Here is a 17,421-nt window from a genome sequence, read left to right as displayed (position 1 = left end):
GAAAACAGAGGTACAATTGCTTGTTACTCTTACATTAACTCAGAAATCCAAATTCATCATACTCTCTCCTGTCTACCAACTATCATCTTTTCTTTGCATGGTTTGTCTGCTTCAGCCATGGTAATGAGAGCAGAAGTATATTTCTAGAAGATGAAATATTAAAACCTACATCCTCCTATAAATGTTTTAGCTCAGTTACAGGTCTGCTGGCCCAAATGATTAACCCACCAAGATTCAGAGTATTCTCACACGTGAACAGTGTACTGCAAAAAATGGCATTGCCTCCTTTAAAAATCAATTATACTTAAATTAAGCAAGTCAACATACATTTTAATCTAAAAATATTCCAGTATTCTATATGCAGCCATAACATTATGCAGCATTTCTGGGGAAAAAATAATAAATCTGTAACAAAACACAAAATCAGCTAAAAATTTGCTGCAACAGTGAAGAGGTCATGTACAAAAAACTCTTTGCTTGAGCTTGAAGTAATTATCTCCAGGGGTTTAGCAAAAGTTGTCTTCTGCTATATCTGTCATACTACACTATGGATATTTCCTTCCTTTATGCTTACTACAGTGTTACTGAGGGAGTGATTGTAAACTGTTTCGAACTAATCTGTTGTGATACAATGAGCAAAGAGAGCAAGCGAAGTCCCTTCATTTACCCATATTCCAACAAAAAAAGTCTAAAGAACAGAAACTCTTCTAAAACATGACTTGCCTGAATGAATTTTTTTTAAAAATATTATATATATATATATATATATCATATGGAAAGAGATGGAGATCCATTCCATAGTGGACTCACAGTTGCCTATAGAACCCTTGTACAACCAGAGCACAACAAAGTTGCAATCTCTTGAAGGCAAATACGTAATTTTCAAGTAAAAGCTGCTGTTTCAGAACTACTAGGGAAGATAAAACTGCAGTGAAAATTTAGATTTGAGTGCAAACTCTCTCAACTGTTTCCTTTCCTTTCTTTACTAGAGCCATTTCAGATCCAGCTTTAGACTTCTATATGCCTCAAGTACTTTCCTGCAAAATCATAGTTTTGATTTTAATTTTTTTACTAAGTATTTTACAAATGAAAGGTGGGAAATGCTGATCAGTGAATACTGTATTGCTCTGCATTTCCAGGAAATAATGAAGTCTTGAAAAGCTAATGAAATTTTGCTTGAGGGTTGTTGCTCTTTACAAGGTTCACATGAATGTCCCACCTCTTTTAATATTTCTTAATATTTATTCATGTGATTTGAATAAAATTAATATTTTTCAAAACATTGCTTCATCTTAAGAGAGTGTCAATACTACATTTTTGGGAAATGTATTTCCTATTATTCTTTCTAGGCCCCAAAGATGTAAATCTTGCACAGAGCTGGTCAGTTGTTTGTGTGGGTAGAGGCTGGGTCCAGCTTCACTGTATAAAACCCCACTGGAGCTACAACCGCTGTCTGAATGATTGAGATCAGAAGCTTTAGGACAAGGTTCAGGGAGTCCCTGAAGGGGGGAAATGTGGGAGAGATGCTGTCTCTGCAGAACTGCACCATGGGGCTCCCCCGGCTCCATGGGCAGGGAGCTCTGAAGGGCTCTGCAAAACTGGGGCTATCTTCCAGCCCCCTGAGAAACTGTGATGCCTCCACTCCAACACTACCAGGTCTGAGGTTTGTTGTGTCCAGGTTAATATTGTTTAAACAATTTGCTCGTTGTGCTAATTCATTGTACATGAAAAGATAAAGGTCGGTTCATTCTGGTCTTTTAAAGAAAAGCTTCTTACAGGATTTTTATAGTGAAATTCTGTTCACATAGGGACCTAAACCTGTACTTCTGTTTATGTATTCTAGCATAATTATGCAATTTAAAATGTCAGGTGCTGTAGATGTTTATTTGCAAATCATACACACAGACACACAGAGTTCTCCAAGTGCAGCTTAGGGCAGGCATGGTCCACATTCATTAACCCTTAAAAGAGAGTCTTCACCATAATTTCTGTTGTTAAAATTTTGTATAAATCAAATGAAGGAAAGTGAGAGTCTTTGTTTACAAGAACGGAGGAAGAAAAACAACTACTGGCAACTTTTAGAGCTGGAGCTCTGAATGCACATTTATAGTATTCATGAATAAACAGGAGAATCATTCTATTGAATATTAATATTCATAAGAGTTGGGCTAAACAACATCAGATTCTTCCTACTGACTACTGCCTTCATCTAGAAGATTAATTAAATTAGGTTCTATAAGGGCCGCGATTTCTTTTCAGAAGTCATTTGTAAGGGAATGGTCTCTCTATCCAAATGTTATCTTTCAGCAATAAATTCAGCAGCATTACTGCAGGCGACACTACTCATATTAAATTAACGGATTTGAGAGCCTGATACTTCTTAACGAGCTTAATACACAGGGAAATTATTTAAGTCAAGATTTTTGTTTAATATTAAAATATGCTGATTTCTGTTAGAAAATGAAGATGGTAATGCTCTTGAACCAGAAAAAAATTATAATTCCCTACACTATGTTCCACAATGAGAGAAAGGCTGGTAAGTAATGTTTCATAGAAAAATATTAATTTATTAGATTAGATACTTTATCATGTTTTGAGCAAGCTCCTGGACAGGAGTCAAATGCCCTTAGGCTGATAGATGAATTGAACCCAAGTTTCGTACTTTTCAAGCAAGCGTAAGTATCAGTGCTGGCCTCACAGATAACAGTGCAGTGTCACTACTGCCTTATATTAGTTTGGTAAGCAAAAATTTTGCCTAAGTGATTTAAAGAATGAATGTTTCAAACCATGCAGTAAGCATGTTCTCAAACTAACATTTTCCATAAAGGTTTATTAAACTGAAATGTAACTTTTCACATTCTCACTCCAGCTGCTGACCCAATTTTTCCTGTCCTCTTCCTCTCCTCCCATTATTTGTTGGTCCCTACTCAGGACAGAGCAACCATCGGGGTCCAGGAACCACTCTTCAGATATGTCAATGCCCAAATTACTATCTGATAAACTCCACAAAAAGCTTAATTTCCTCCTTACACAAATGAAGAAACTTCTAAAGTCTCCAAAAATGTTCATTACCTGGGAAAACTTTCTTGTTCTTTTTGTGTAAGTGCAGGGATGAAATCTTCCTACCTCCTAAGGTAAGGATTACCTTATATTGGTATATATATTGGTGTGTATATATATGTAGGATTACCTTAGAAGAACACCACCTCTGGGGTTTAGACCCTTCAGTAATAACAGAAAGGTAATTTGGTCCTTCTAATACTGAGGAAATCTTCCAGTAAAGAAAGGAATTATTTATATATAGCTAGACTGACAAATTTATATGCCTCAAAAATGTTATTGGTTTTATGTCATTTTGAGCTCATAAAGCTCCAGTAGTTATTCCCTCTCCCTGCAAAGACAAAACAAGTTGATCTGTCTGGGTCTTACCGGAGGCTCATGAGGCTCATTTAGCATTTTAGGTTGTGAGGCATTCGCATCTTGAAGCCTTATACTAGAATACATGGTAAGGCAACTTCTAATGAGTTCCATTTCAAGATTAAATAATTTCCAAAGTCTTTAAGTAACCCAGATACACACGTCTAAATTGAATAATTGCTTCTAGCTTACAATTCTACTCCAGAACAAACTCAAGTCATATGTAATGTTTTTTCTAACATCTTAACTTAATCAGAGAGTGAACCTAGGTCAGCAGGCAAATGGCAGAACACAAGATGGCACTTCCAGTGTGGTTTTTTCACTATTTTCCTACTGAAGTTGTCCCTCCAGTTCAGACTCCCAGGGAGGAGGGGCTGCAGAGCATGCCTAAACATTCCCAGCTGGCTCTTCTGCTATGCAAGCACCTGGTCCCACAGAGCTGTGCTTATTTTTACTCTCCTTTTTACCATGCTTTTTTAGTGAGCAAAGCTCTGGGACAATGGACTCTCGCTGACCAGATGTGGCCAGAAAGTAAAACAAGGCCTTCAACTCAGTTTTGCATCTCTAGGTCACACTGGAGTTAGGCGGTATCTCCTATTGCACGTGGCTTGCAGTGGTTTCAGAGCCCTGAACAAGCCAACCCATGTAACATTTCCTACATACACTTGAACAGAGGGAACTCAATCATGTTATGATGGTTAAAATCATGCTCGTTAAGAATAAAACATCAAAACTATGATCTTATCTCACTAAAGCAAATCCTGATTTATACTGACCCTTGAGCACTTCATATTATAAATCTTTTTTGGTTGGGTTTTTGTTTTTGTTTTTTTTTTTTTAAATAATGCAAAAAAAGATTTCTGAGTTAGGTCCAGTGCTCCGGCACTGGAGCTGTAATGACTATTTTAAATGGTTGGTTTTCTAGAATTTTACTAATACTCATTTCACGTGGAATTTTTATGAAGCAGCTATGTGGTGCAATGATACAAAAAATAAATTTAGAAGTGCCATGAATATATAGATATATCGGTAATTACTTTTATTTTAATAGCAGCTTCCAGTATTTATCATTCTCCCCAGCCGTACTGATTTTTCAGCACTGTATATGAAGCAACCTTTCTTAATGCTTTTCTTAATCACACTGGTATCAAAGATTACAATATGAAACTACTTTGTTTGAGGCATTACATATTCATTTCAGTTACTGGGGAATGAGATGGAGAGCTGAAGCTAAAATCCTACTTAATTCTTGGAAACGCCAGCATTTTTATTCATTTCCGGAACATTATGATGTACCATTTGTAGTTGAAGTGCATTTCATAAATTATTTTTTCAAATTAGTATCTCTATGTTTGAAAAACAGCGTATTGGAAATCCACATTGGTTGTATTTTGTTTTCTAATGGATTATAATGTATGCATACCTAATTAAAAAGTAAGCTTTATGTGTCTAACCATGAAGATATCGGACACATTTATAAACTTTCAAAATCTGACTATATAAAGAAAAGATACTCTACTTTTGCTTAGTATTTTGCCATTCCCCTGATGTGAGTTTAATGCTCAAACTCTTTGTGAACTGAATTCTAGGCTTAAGTGTTGCTTTCAAGTCAAATTGACACAGCTAAGTTTATTGATATAAGTATATAAAATTTTTCTTGTGAGAATTTATCTCAGACTAATACTGTGTTCTATTACAGATAATTAAAGTGGCTCTAAAATACCATTTATACTAAGGGAAAAGTTAATTTACTGTGAATTTTTAACTAAGGGTCACATTCAATATTACTTATATAAATATGCTAATGGCCTGAAAACTAATTTCTGTTAAAAAAAAACCCCAATAAACAAACCATATCTTCTTCTTATTAGAATTCAAAGTCTAATTAAAAAAACCCTACAAACCCAAGACAATAAGCCAAGATACAAGATTTGTCGTGGAAATATGAAATTTGACAGCTGGAATGTTTTGATGTGCTAGCTTTTTAGCATTGGGGGGTTTGATTTTTGTTTTTAAGTTTTTTTAAATTTTATTTTAGGTGCAAGTCATATTTGCATTTCATAGTTTCTGTTATTTCTTAGTATTAACAAATTCTTACCAGCACTTTGGAACAATCAAAACCCAAAGATTTTGAATTTCAAAAGAAAACCCCAATGCATTTTCAAAGCATACCTTTTGAAAAAATAAACTTTTGGCAGGGACTCCATTCTAACATTACAAATAATAAATTTATGTAAAAGCAGTTTACTTAAGTATTATTTACTTGTCACAGTCTTTCTTAGCAATACCATTATACTTCTGATACCTGTCACAGGGAAAAACTGCTCAGTTCACATAGCTTAAACCAAATCGGGATTGAAGCGGTTTATTGATTCACTAATGACTTGTAATTAACCTATGTTCATGATCAATATCAGTCATACTACATACATACCTCAACACTAGACACTTGTGAAATGTTAATAAACACCCACACATTCCTAAACACCTAGCGCCAATCTCAAGAGGCTGTAGCCCAACACCCGCTACCTGCAGGCTGGGGGGATGGGTGCAGAGGTCTCACACGCTCACCCCAGCTGTGGGTCCAACCCACTGCACCCTGAGCTGACACGCTGTGCCCATGCCTGGCCCTGCTGAGGTCACCCTACGGGTGGGGTGATGCCTCATGGGGTTGACCACTGCCATTTCCACTCCAAGGAAATTTTCCTGCTTTCTTTAGACTCAGAAAAAGACCTAAAGTGGAGGATGGCAAATATTAGAATGAGCGGATACATTTGAATCAGAGCAAAATGAATGCCTTGTGGATCACGAATGCCATGGATTTCGTTTTAATATCTCAGCACAAAGAGACACTTTGGAAGTCCTGTGCCAGCAAAGGTGCCAAAGCACATTCTTCCCTGTGAGGCAGGATTGCAGGAAACAAATTCTGTTGCTCTAGGTTTTCTGGGTAGGTCAACCATGTACAAGATTTCTATAGTTTTCTGTACAGAAATAAATTACACTGATTTGGCTACAGCATCATAATAATTACTAATGCAAAACACATGCATACAGGGAGAAATAAGAAAGTGCAGCAGTGATGAGAAAATCTGTCAAGGGTGACAGAGGGAATAAAATACAACCTACAACTTAAACCAGAGCACCTTTAATCTCTGGAAATGCTTTTCACGCCATCCTTCCAAGAAGCCCGTTAGATGTAAGAATATTTTGTCTTACTTGGCTTGGACAGATCTGCTATTCATTTCCACAGTTCATAATGTAAATGTGGCTTCTGGTACATAATGCAGTTTCAGTGTTTACTGTTACTTGAACTTTCAGCCCTTCCAGAAATGTGTGCATATATGTATCTTATCTTTGCTTGGACATAGTCAAAAAAAGCCTCCCAGAACATTCAGAACCAGACTTGTCAAACCATAAAATGACACTTCTCCATAACCTGAATAAATTTAAACTGCATAGGTTTAAAAAAAAAAAAAAAAAAAAAAAAAAAAAAAAAAAAAAAGCTGTAATATTTTGTATAGGTATTCTCCCTAGTTCTCATTATGGTAAATGAATATTTTTTTTTTATTCACTATAGGCTACATGGAAACCTACTGCTCAAGTTTTCTGGATTCTGTGCAGGTCACAAATGTCAAAGTCACTCGGAAAGCACAGCAGACTTTCAACACATCCAAGATAATCTAAAAGTTGTCAGTTACTGAGCGGTAATGTGGATAAGTGGGAAAACAGTCTGATTAGCACTTGATACAAAATCATTCCCAGCATCCTATCAATTAGCATTTATGGTGCTGTCACTGAGTCTTGCATATATTTTGTTTGACACACTGAATACTGAATATGAACAAGCTAACGTTTAACCCACCTTAAAACTTAGTAAAGAGACTTAGGTTATCTGTATGGCTCAAACCATTTCTTGACTACTTTTTCATGAGATCTAATGATGCTTGACACACTTTCCTTAAAAAAAATACTTGGTGCTAAAAAACAAATCATATTCTACCACTGCTTGGCAGTGTTCTCATCAATGTGACGTTTATTTGTATTTTGGAGGAAAAATTACAGGCAAAGCTGTTAGAATGAAACAAAACAGGAGCTAAAAATGACTGAATGTCACATCTTCCTCTCTCATTGCTTAGGAAAGCAGTTGCATCAGTCTGCACAGGCTTGTGGTGCATTGGAGTGTTTCTCTGCATGTTACAAGACCCTGCTTTTCCTTTTCAGAGGAAAATCAGGATTCAGTACTTTTGTTTCTAAATTGTTTTGAAAAGATAAAATTTCAAGAACAGAATTTGGTCCTGTTTTAAAATATAACCCCTAAAACACAAGGCAGGGCATCATACAATCACAAATACCAAAATATTATTAGTTTTATTTATGGACTACATTATGACTTCATTCTGAATGTATCCATAGAAGAACCTAAGCTACCTAAGTATTTCTGAGGCTAACTAAATAAAGAAAAAATGTCATTTGCAACTAAGTTCAGCATTGTGGCCAGTGGTGAGCAGGGCAGGAATACCTCAACAGCATGGATAGAGAATAAGCTGAGACATGATAACTAACCATAAATTTTATTCTATTTTTTGAATTAAGAAATGGTCCCATTGTCTTTAACAGGACTGAATCTGAATTAAGTAGATTTATTAATTATTAGATCAGTTTAGTTCAGAAAATTGCGAATGCCAGAGGATAAATAAACTGAGACCCTAAAAGAACTGTTAGCCCCAAGTGCTACAATATCCTTTCCTCAGATGGCTCTGCCCCTCTGAAACCCAGACTCTGGAGTCAGCACCCAGGTTCACTCCAGCCAAAGGAAGAGCCAAGAAAACACATGCAAAATCAGAGCTCTCTCTGGGAGAAGCATCAAGTTTGACAATAGAAAATACTAAGTACAGGGGAAAAGAGTACCTAACATCCTTCCTACCTCTAAGTGAGGGTATGTGAATCACAGATCAGCTCCTGTAGAAGAATGGCTGCAGAAGCATGGCCTTAGAATCTCTGAAGATCTGCACAATCCAGGCCTGGTATTAGAATAGGCCTGTAATCAGAATTGTACTGAAGTTGCTGTGCTGAAGTTAACAAGAAAGATAGCCTTGAGCTATTCTTGAATCCTGAGACCAAGTAATTATGTTGTGCCAACAGGCCATGGCTGTAACAAGCTACAGCTGCTGGGAAAGCAGCTGCAGGGCCAAGAAAGATAGGGACTGGTATGGGAAAATAGGGAGTAACAAACTACAAGGCTGAAGCACAGCAACACAATTAGCTACATGGATAGAATGCTTATTTTAGTCATGATAATTAGGGGTGAGAACCGCGCGTGTTTAGAGACTACTAACCAATTATATTTCTGCTTTACGAATATGCATGTGTATCAGTTCTATATAAGTAGTGTTAGAAACTAATAAAGTTGAGCAAGATGCATAACTCATATTGAGCGCCTTCTTGACTCCGGCGAACCCTTCTTCCAACAAGCTCCTTCCCAAGGCATGTAACCAAAGAGGCATTCAGGTAGAAACATGCAAGTACCTACTTGGAGAAACCCCAGTTCTCTGCCCTCCCTACAGATGCCCCAACACACAAACCTCCACTCCTATCACCAGTCTACAGGAGCCACTTTGAGGCCCCAGAGCAGCAAGAACATAAAATTCAGAAACTAGACAGAAAATAAAGACACGATTGTGACTCTATTTGCCACTAGTAAAAGCATTTACCTCAGGTCTGAGTCCTGTTTCAATCCTCACAATGCTCACTCTTCTCCTTTTAAAGACTTCTAAAATATGGCACATGAAGAGTACCTCGTCTTCTCCTGCTCAGCATGGGGCTTCTGGATGACTCTCCCATCACAGACTCTGGGGGCAGGTGGCTGTAAATTAAGTATTTCCAAGCTCAGATCCCTTCTAACACTTAGACCTTAATTCCTGGACATAGAGAGAGGAAGATGAGCCGTTCAGGCCAGCTACATGAAAGTGAAACACTTGGTGTCTCTAGGTTTACCCAGCCTTACCTCCAGCTTCCACTGACCATCTGCCATGTTCATGTGGCTGGATATTTGCAGCTAATCCAAAACAGAGCCCAAAGATTATTTTCACTGTTTGAGTAAAGGCCTACTTTTATCCCAATGTTTATGATAATACAAAAGTTTGCACCGGACTGGTAAACACAAACAACAGTCATAACTAGAAATGTTTTTTTTTCTTTGCTTACCCTTCTTTCAGCTCCCTTTTGCCCCAGAGACAGCCCACTACATCTCCAAATTCATTAGCAATGACCACCTGATACAGAATACCTGCGTACTTACTGTACCCTAAAAGCTGACACCAAACAGGCATGCCGCTAGAAACACAAGTGTCTACAAGGAAACACTTTCCTCACTTGCAAACACTCACAAGTCCAGTTTCCATCAGTTTCTAAAAGGAGGGGCTCGATTTTTTTCTCATTCCTGTCCTTTCTTTGTAACAGGACTTAATCTAATCAGTCTTGCTAGTGCTAGTGCTCTTTTAGCTCTACTAGTTCATCAATTTGGCCACTCCAACAGAGAAAACAAACAAAAACCTTTTAATTAAATGGTTTCATTTTCTGGATTCTATTTATTTTTCTTTTCCAATGAGTTCTGGACAAAGAGACCTCACACCAGTGGCACAAATGGTATTGCAAGGCTTGAGAACTGCTGTGACCTAACCATGCATCACAGAGGTGATATAACTAACCAGAACATTTTAAAAGTATCTCAGGGACCAATAAAACCATTCCACTGATAATCAAATCTAAAACAAGTACAACCATACAGATTTTAAATTTTCCTTTTTACTTCTTCAGTTCAGGGTGTTGGTACACACCTGCATTAGAACATTTTTTATATCCATCAGTTAAAGTGCGGGTTTCAATCTGTCAGTAAACTTTGCTTTTTAAGGATTACCATTAGCAACAGTGATTTTTTCCTATATTAAAAGGCAGATTAATTGGCATTGTAAAGCACAATTGCACTGACATTTTATTCACCAAATTAATACATGGCAATCTCAAATTTTTGTTCAGGTTAAAAAGAACAGGGAATGGGAGATTGCTGTAATTTGTTTTTACAAACTGCTTTAATATCTCACAAAAGTAAATGAAAGCTGTAATTTTCCATCTATTTCTCTTTAAAGTCCTGGAAATGTTCACAACATCCTGAATGACGTAGCCTATAAGCATCTGTAGCGTGTGATCTACAGAATCAGCATATGGATGAATATGGGTCACATTAAAATTTAACTGAAAGCCATGAATTTTTACTGCTTCCTGATGTTACGAGCCATACCATTTCAATAACCATTGCACTGGATCCCAGAAGCTAACAGGATTAACACATGGCACACTGAAAATACTAGACAAGCAACAGAAGAAGGAATGGTCATTTATAAGATGTAACATCACGGCCTAATAAGAATGGGTAGAAGATGAGTTTTATTTTTGACTATGAGTTTTTCTGAAGAGTGAGTGAGGAGGGATGATTCCAAGTCTTGGTCTTGCTGTAAGGGTTGGAACCACCTGGACATCTTCCATATACATACTGGTACAACATGGCACCTACTAACAAGGGAGAAACTTTGGTGGGCTTTTATATTTCTGCTATGAGTCTGTAACGTCAGATGTCATGTTCACAGCTGCAGTGTGTTTTCAGAGAAGCATCATTGTTTGCCATTTTGACACATGGGGTGTCAAGTGCTCTTAGGTTTGGTTCAGCGTGCTCTTAGGTTTGGTTCAGCAGCAGACAAGGCATCAGCAGTGTATCAGAGCACGTGTGCTGTATTCAGAGGATGGTTCTCTCTGTTCAGATTGACAGCTTCATCTGTGTTGTCTTCTGTATATTGTAATCTGTCGATTCATACCACATTTCTCACGGTGTTTGAAAGGTGGTCGAGGCGCTCAGGTATTCCAGATAGATCAGTCAGAGGGTATTGGTTACTAAATCTGTAGCAAAACTCATGAAAGAGGACTATGTTCAATTCATCTGCTGAGGCTGCCACCCATGCATTGCACAGTGTGTGTTGCGATGCCATTCTTAGAAGCCGTTTCCTCTCTTTCCTTGGGAATAGAGACACATATACCGGAAAGCAAGCTCAGACTGCCAGCAGTCGTACTATTTGTAGGTCGAGCCGAGGATGAAATTGATATGGGTGAAGTTGACAAGGATATTTTTGGTCATATATTTGGCTTGGAAGTCTTAAGCTCTTGCAGATACTTCAGATAACCATCACAATACGGGATCTTATGGAAAAATATTTATGGTATTTGGTTTATGGGAAAAGTCTGCTGTGTTTTGAAGGGCTGAACACTCGCAAAGATTCTGCTTTTTGAGTAATGAGAGGCGCTAGGACAATTTCTATGAGTATAATAGCTTTCCAGTGAAAGTAGCATGGATATGACAGATCCACCATCGTTCCTCTGTTCATCAATTTTAGTGAAAAGGTAAAGGTTTCTAAAGTGATGCTAAATTAGGTTGCTCTGAATTTTTCTGAACCTTTTAACAAGGGATTTGATGCTGTGGCTGAGTCATTTTTAAGACTGTATGGAATCATTCAATTTACACCTGTCACAAATCTTGACACCCAAACTGTTCTCCCTAACAAACAAATATTTGTGAGCCATTGAAATTCCGTTTTTCTTCTGAAGTTAATGAAAATAGAATGGCAGAAAAATACTTGAAAACATTATGCTCGGCTGTTTTCTATTGGTTTGTTAAAGTGCAACATAAAATTATTACTTACGTAGAAGTTTAGTACAAACAGTAAAAAAAACTCCATTACTATCTTGATGCTGCTTTGGGTTTGTTTAATATCACATGGATAATTATAGAAATGGGCTGGGTGTCTCTCAGTAAGAGTTTATGGGTGACTTATGCTTACACAAAAGGCCGAAATATGACCTTACACTAGAAAATTCTGGCTATCAGTTTCAGAAAATATAACAATGATTTTCAGTTCATGCAGCATATGAAATTAAGCATTAAAACACAGAATATTTAACAAATTAATCAGATTCAGTTTAAGTCAGGTTTAAACAGGATCTACATTCTCATCAAATACTGTAAATTAAAGGAATTGTATATTTGATAACACACCTCATAAATAAAAGCTGAAATTATGCACTTGCTTGAGTGGTAAATCAATTTTAATGTAGAGTGGTATTTTGTGTTTTATACATTCATTTATTCCTCTCATGCAAATTCACTTTTTATTACGGGCACCTTTATGTCCATACTTGCAGGTCAGACCTTTGCAATTTGCAAAGAGTCAAGTCATTCTGTAAGCTGTCAGCAGGAAGAATGCTTGCACATTGCAAAGCAACCTTCATGTGAGTACTGGTGAAGGTAGATGCGAAGCATCGCTCTAGGATGAACAGGAAAACCACCAGTTTACAAATAGGTTAGATATTATGGTTCACAGATGCTTTCACCTTAATTTTTTAAAGTGTGACTTTAAGATATACAAATATTGTCACATCTTCTTCCAAGACAGATTCCTATCTTTCTTAATAATATATGTGTGTGTATATATATATCTCCAATCTTTACTAAAATCATATGTTGTATTTTCTGGAATTCATGTGGAAATACATTTTAGAGGAATTTTGCATACTTAAAATGAATAAAAGATGTGAAGGCAAATTAATGTCATATCTCACCAAAACAACGAAAAACAAAACTATAAAGTGAACAGCGGGAACTCTGCTGTAAATGGATAAGGATAAATCACATTCAAAAAAAGTGTAAATTGCTAAGATAACATGTCGAACATTTCCTGGAGATCTTAGCAAACAAAACCAGAACTCAAATATGAAATTAATTTTCCTGACACCTTCACTAATATCCTTAGATTTCTTTAACCCCTTCACTTCCCTGTTTCTTGGTTTCTGATGCGTATCCCTTGCAGTAGCAGAAAGAAGCTGATGCCTGTGGTGACCAGTGATGAATGTGATATATTTGAACGAATCTCATAGGGTGATAGATAAGACAAAATGACAGAGTACTGAATTCATTGAATTCCAGCTCAGGAAAAAAGATAAGCTCGTAGCTGTAAGCCTTAGCAGCATCATTAGCCTCCCCACCTTGATGCCACAAGGGCTCCAAGAATACTTCACAATAGGCCAAGGCAGCTGAAATTAAAAAGATTATTTTTGCACCTGCCTATTTTACCTGTTCTGCTTCAACTAGGATCCCCAGAAAGGTATGGGGAGATCAGGAACCCAGCTGCACTGAATAAGGAGTTTAGAGCCTGAATCACAATACTTACTTAAAAACAAAAGGCACAACAGAAACTTTAGAACAGGTTTACTTATGGACACCCTAATCCTGAAAATATCTCACCGGATGTTGGTACATCTATACTCATAACAGAACTAGTCCATTCCTTGAATGGAAAGTCCTCCCAAACCCAAATGTTCATCCCAGTTACGGTCAAAGTTTCCAAGCGGGCTGGTAAGGGTGTTGACACATACAGTCTGGTTTCCCGAAAGCAGCAGAGCTGTGAGTGAGGAGCTGTGCAGTGAAAGACCACCCTTGGTGCTGCCCCATCAGCCTTGACCACCCCTGCAGGGCCACACTGCAGCCACCTTGACCAAACTCCATCACGCCCATGTCTAAGAGGGATCAGTCAAAGTTTTTAAAACTTGGAATAGGTTTAACCAGTGGTAAAGGAAATTTTCAGTGCCAACACAAGAATCTCTTCTGGTAACATGACATTCTTAGTTAATTGAGGAATATGCTCTGAGACAATGTTTTGAGGGTTTTTTTTGTGGTGTGGCTTGTTTTTTGTGGTTTGTTTTTTTGTTGGGTTTTTTTGTTTGTTTTGTTTTTCGGTTGGGTTTTTTTTTTGTGGGGGGGTGTTTGGTTTTGGGTTTTTTTGAGGGGGTGGCGGTTTTGTGTTTACTTTTAAATCTTCTTCCATTTTTCTCAGCTGTGTTTCAGTGGTGTCACATAGCAGATATTCTTTTGCTCTTGGCTTTGTACAAGTGCCTTGGTCCAGAATATAGACTCTGGTGCAGATGCCACAGTCACAGGATCAGCCCTCCAACTTTACAGAATCACCTTCTAAATAATCTGATTAACTGCTGTTGGAAGCATCAGGCTATCAAATAGCACCCTATTACCATTTTCCTTAATTTCATACCAAATCTGAGCCTATCCATGTATTTGTTATTTGGACTAACTCTTAAGAATAGAAAGAGGAAATTGCTACAGTCTAAGAGCGGGCTCAAGGAACACTCCTCCTCTTAATGGTAGTTATTAATATGGTATAGGCAATACAGTGTATTAAATACATTAAATTTTTATTTGTCTGTAATAGGCTGTTTTTTCCATTTGCTGCCTGAGATCTTATTCACTTACCCCTCACAGCAAAGGTGACTCCAATTATATGGGACTCAGTTCTGTTCTCACAGAAGAAAATAAATCTATATTCTAAAAAATAGAATGAATTTTGAACATTGCAACTGTGGCCATTGGTAAAATAGAAGAATGACATCTGTAATACAACTAGCCCCAAACGCTCTGTACAGCAAAGCAATCAAACCAACATATATATATATAAATAAATAAAAATAATCTGTTATCTCCATCTCTATCAGCCAGAGGCTGTTTCTATAATGCATACCTGAAATGCAGTTCATGATTCATAAAGCTTTATATCTGCAGTGGTAAAACAGAGAAAATCATGTGAAGACACCTGCAGTACATTTCATCTTAACCTCTTGGGGTCTCTGTCCCATGCAAAACCATGACCTTAACATTTGAGGAAAAATCCATTTTAAATATGCACCAGCCAAAACCCCAAAGGTATGCTGATAACACAGTGATTTCATGGACCTGAACACAGCTGTTTGGACAATCTTATAAAAGATGCAAAGCCGCTAAATGATCTGAAAGACAATATTCTTGTCAATACTTTTGCAAAAAAACGTAACTTTAATTAATTTTTCAAAAGAGCATATTCATTTAAATTCAGATTTGATTTCAAATCAATTATTTCCTCTGCAAAACAACTGAAAAAAAATACTCACTCTATTTGTATTTTCCAAATGTCTTGGTCTTTAGAAAGATAGAAGCCTAAAATTTAAAGCCTCAGATCTTAGATAATTTCCTGAATAAATAACCTCAAGTCAAATAGAAAGTGCTGGATGCTCATGGCCTTTTCCAATCTAAAACTGAATGTGTAGAAAATGCTTAAACATGAAAAAAGGAACAAAATTTTGGAGTTTTAATTCTGGCAATTAATGTAAATAGTAAAACTCTTTTTTGCTTGCTTTCACTTTGCTTTAGCGGACTGATGGATCTTTAGGGCATCTACTGTATTTATTAAGTAATTAGATCCTAATACAGATATCTATATATGTTTTTAAACCAGTGGCTCCATCTCTGAGTTATTTCTGGTTCTTCAGCAAGGTCATGTTACTGATACGATTCCTCTTTTCCTCTCTGTAACAGACATATGAGTGACTAGATTGTTCAGAAAGATGCTACAGTTTCATCTAAATTGACATGGAGCCTGAGTTTGGAAGACCTTAAGTGCCCCACTGACAGATAGTAGCCCTTACAAAGAACTTGGGCAAACAAATTGGATCCCAACAGTGCCCATGAAATATTTCACCTAGAAACCTGCCACTAATTTGCAGCAAATTTGTCTGGAAGAAGAGAAAAAAAAAAAATAATCAGTCCACATATAACCCAAAGGTGTTGGGTTTGATTTTTTTTTTCATATTAGTATTAAAACTCATCAGAAAAATAGACTGAAAACAATTACACTGTTGCTGACCTGATGCACTTATTCTGTTATCAGTGGAAGAGTTTAATGTATGGAAATCTGAAAAAAATGGCAAATTCTTGTCTGAAAGGCAGTGAGGAAAAGGAATAGGGAAAAAAAAAAAAGAAAGAAAAAGAGGAGGAGATTACTAGTTCTTCATAAACATTTGAAGGTATGTCCTACCTGGCTCATCAATCGTTTGAGTAATAGTCTTGCAGTGTGGTATATTGTTATATTGTTAATGAAATGCTAATAGTTTGCTACTTTGCCCTGTGAATATCCGTGCACTGGGACTAATATAATATTGATCTGAGAAGGCAGTAAGACAATTGGCTACACGGATTTCCTCTGAAAGGCATTTCTGGGAAGTCCAGCAATTATAAGCAATTCTTGGGCAATTATAATAATTACTTAGGGGTCTTTTTACTCCAAGGACATTCGTAAACATTTCTTACTCCTAATTGTAACAGGAACAGTGCTAATCACTCTAGCATAAATGTCTTCAGCACATCTATGTTCCCCTAATTGAATTACTAGCATGGTAGATAGACAGAAGGGTGGAAATAAAGATTCCTAGCTTCAGTCTTATCTTCAGCCTTGGCAAGAGGAAAGTCACGAGGGATCCTCTTATTTCTTAAGCACCAGTCCCTCAAACCTCTGCATGGTTTATGATTACATTCTCTAAGTACCCAACATTTATTTCTCGACACATGCCATCTCAAACTTGGCAACACCATCACCTTTGCTACCTTTGTTACCTCTTTCACAACGGGACACCGATTCATTACACCACAGCTTGTATCACTTCTAGGACAGATGTGGATGTGTTCATTTGGAGACTGTGTTCTCTCAAACCACACCACCATCTAGGCAAAGACCTAGTGTTTGGCTTCCTCACCTGAAATGCAGAAGACCCAAGCCTTACCTCATGACTGAAGTCAAACTTAAAACCTGTTTCTTGAGGAAGTTCAGTAACCAGCCTGGAGACAATTACCTGGAAAGGGAGAGAAAGTCTTAATGCCTTCTGTTAAATGACAGGAAACGTGAATTTAAATGCCCTGAACAGAAACCCCGGCAGCAAGAGAAAGAAAAGCCTTTCCAGTTTCTGCGCCAGAACAGAAAAATGCAGAACTATCTTTCCTACCAATGTTTTAGTTCTCCTCTTTGCTACTCCGCCTTCTTGAAGACAGTGTTAACGTGATCGGTTGTAACTAATCCTCCAAGCATG

General features: G+C 37.2%; 1 long non-coding RNA gene across 1 annotated transcript in view; it reads right to left on the bottom strand.

Annotated features, from left to right (window-relative positions):
* Window positions 1–17,189, bottom strand: part of LOC130152623 (uncharacterized) — a 30,098-nt gene extending 12,909 nt beyond the window's left edge. Inside the window, exons 1-2 of the long non-coding RNA XR_008823036.1 lie at window positions 17,119–17,189; window positions 9,129–9,280 (exon numbers count right to left, since the gene is read on the bottom strand). This is a non-coding gene — a long non-coding RNA (uncharacterized LOC130152623). The remainder of the gene's footprint in view (window positions 1–9,128; window positions 9,281–17,118) is intronic.
* Window positions 17,190–17,421: the final 232 nt, after the last annotated feature.

This window comes from Falco biarmicus, chromosome 1, assembly GCF_023638135.1.
Source record: "Falco biarmicus isolate bFalBia1 chromosome 1, bFalBia1.pri, whole genome shotgun sequence".
Classification (NCBI taxonomy): Eukaryota; Metazoa; Chordata; class Aves; order Falconiformes; family Falconidae; genus Falco; species Falco biarmicus.
The sequence above is the reverse complement of the archived record's forward strand: the minus strand, read 5'-3'. Positions and strand labels throughout refer to the sequence as shown.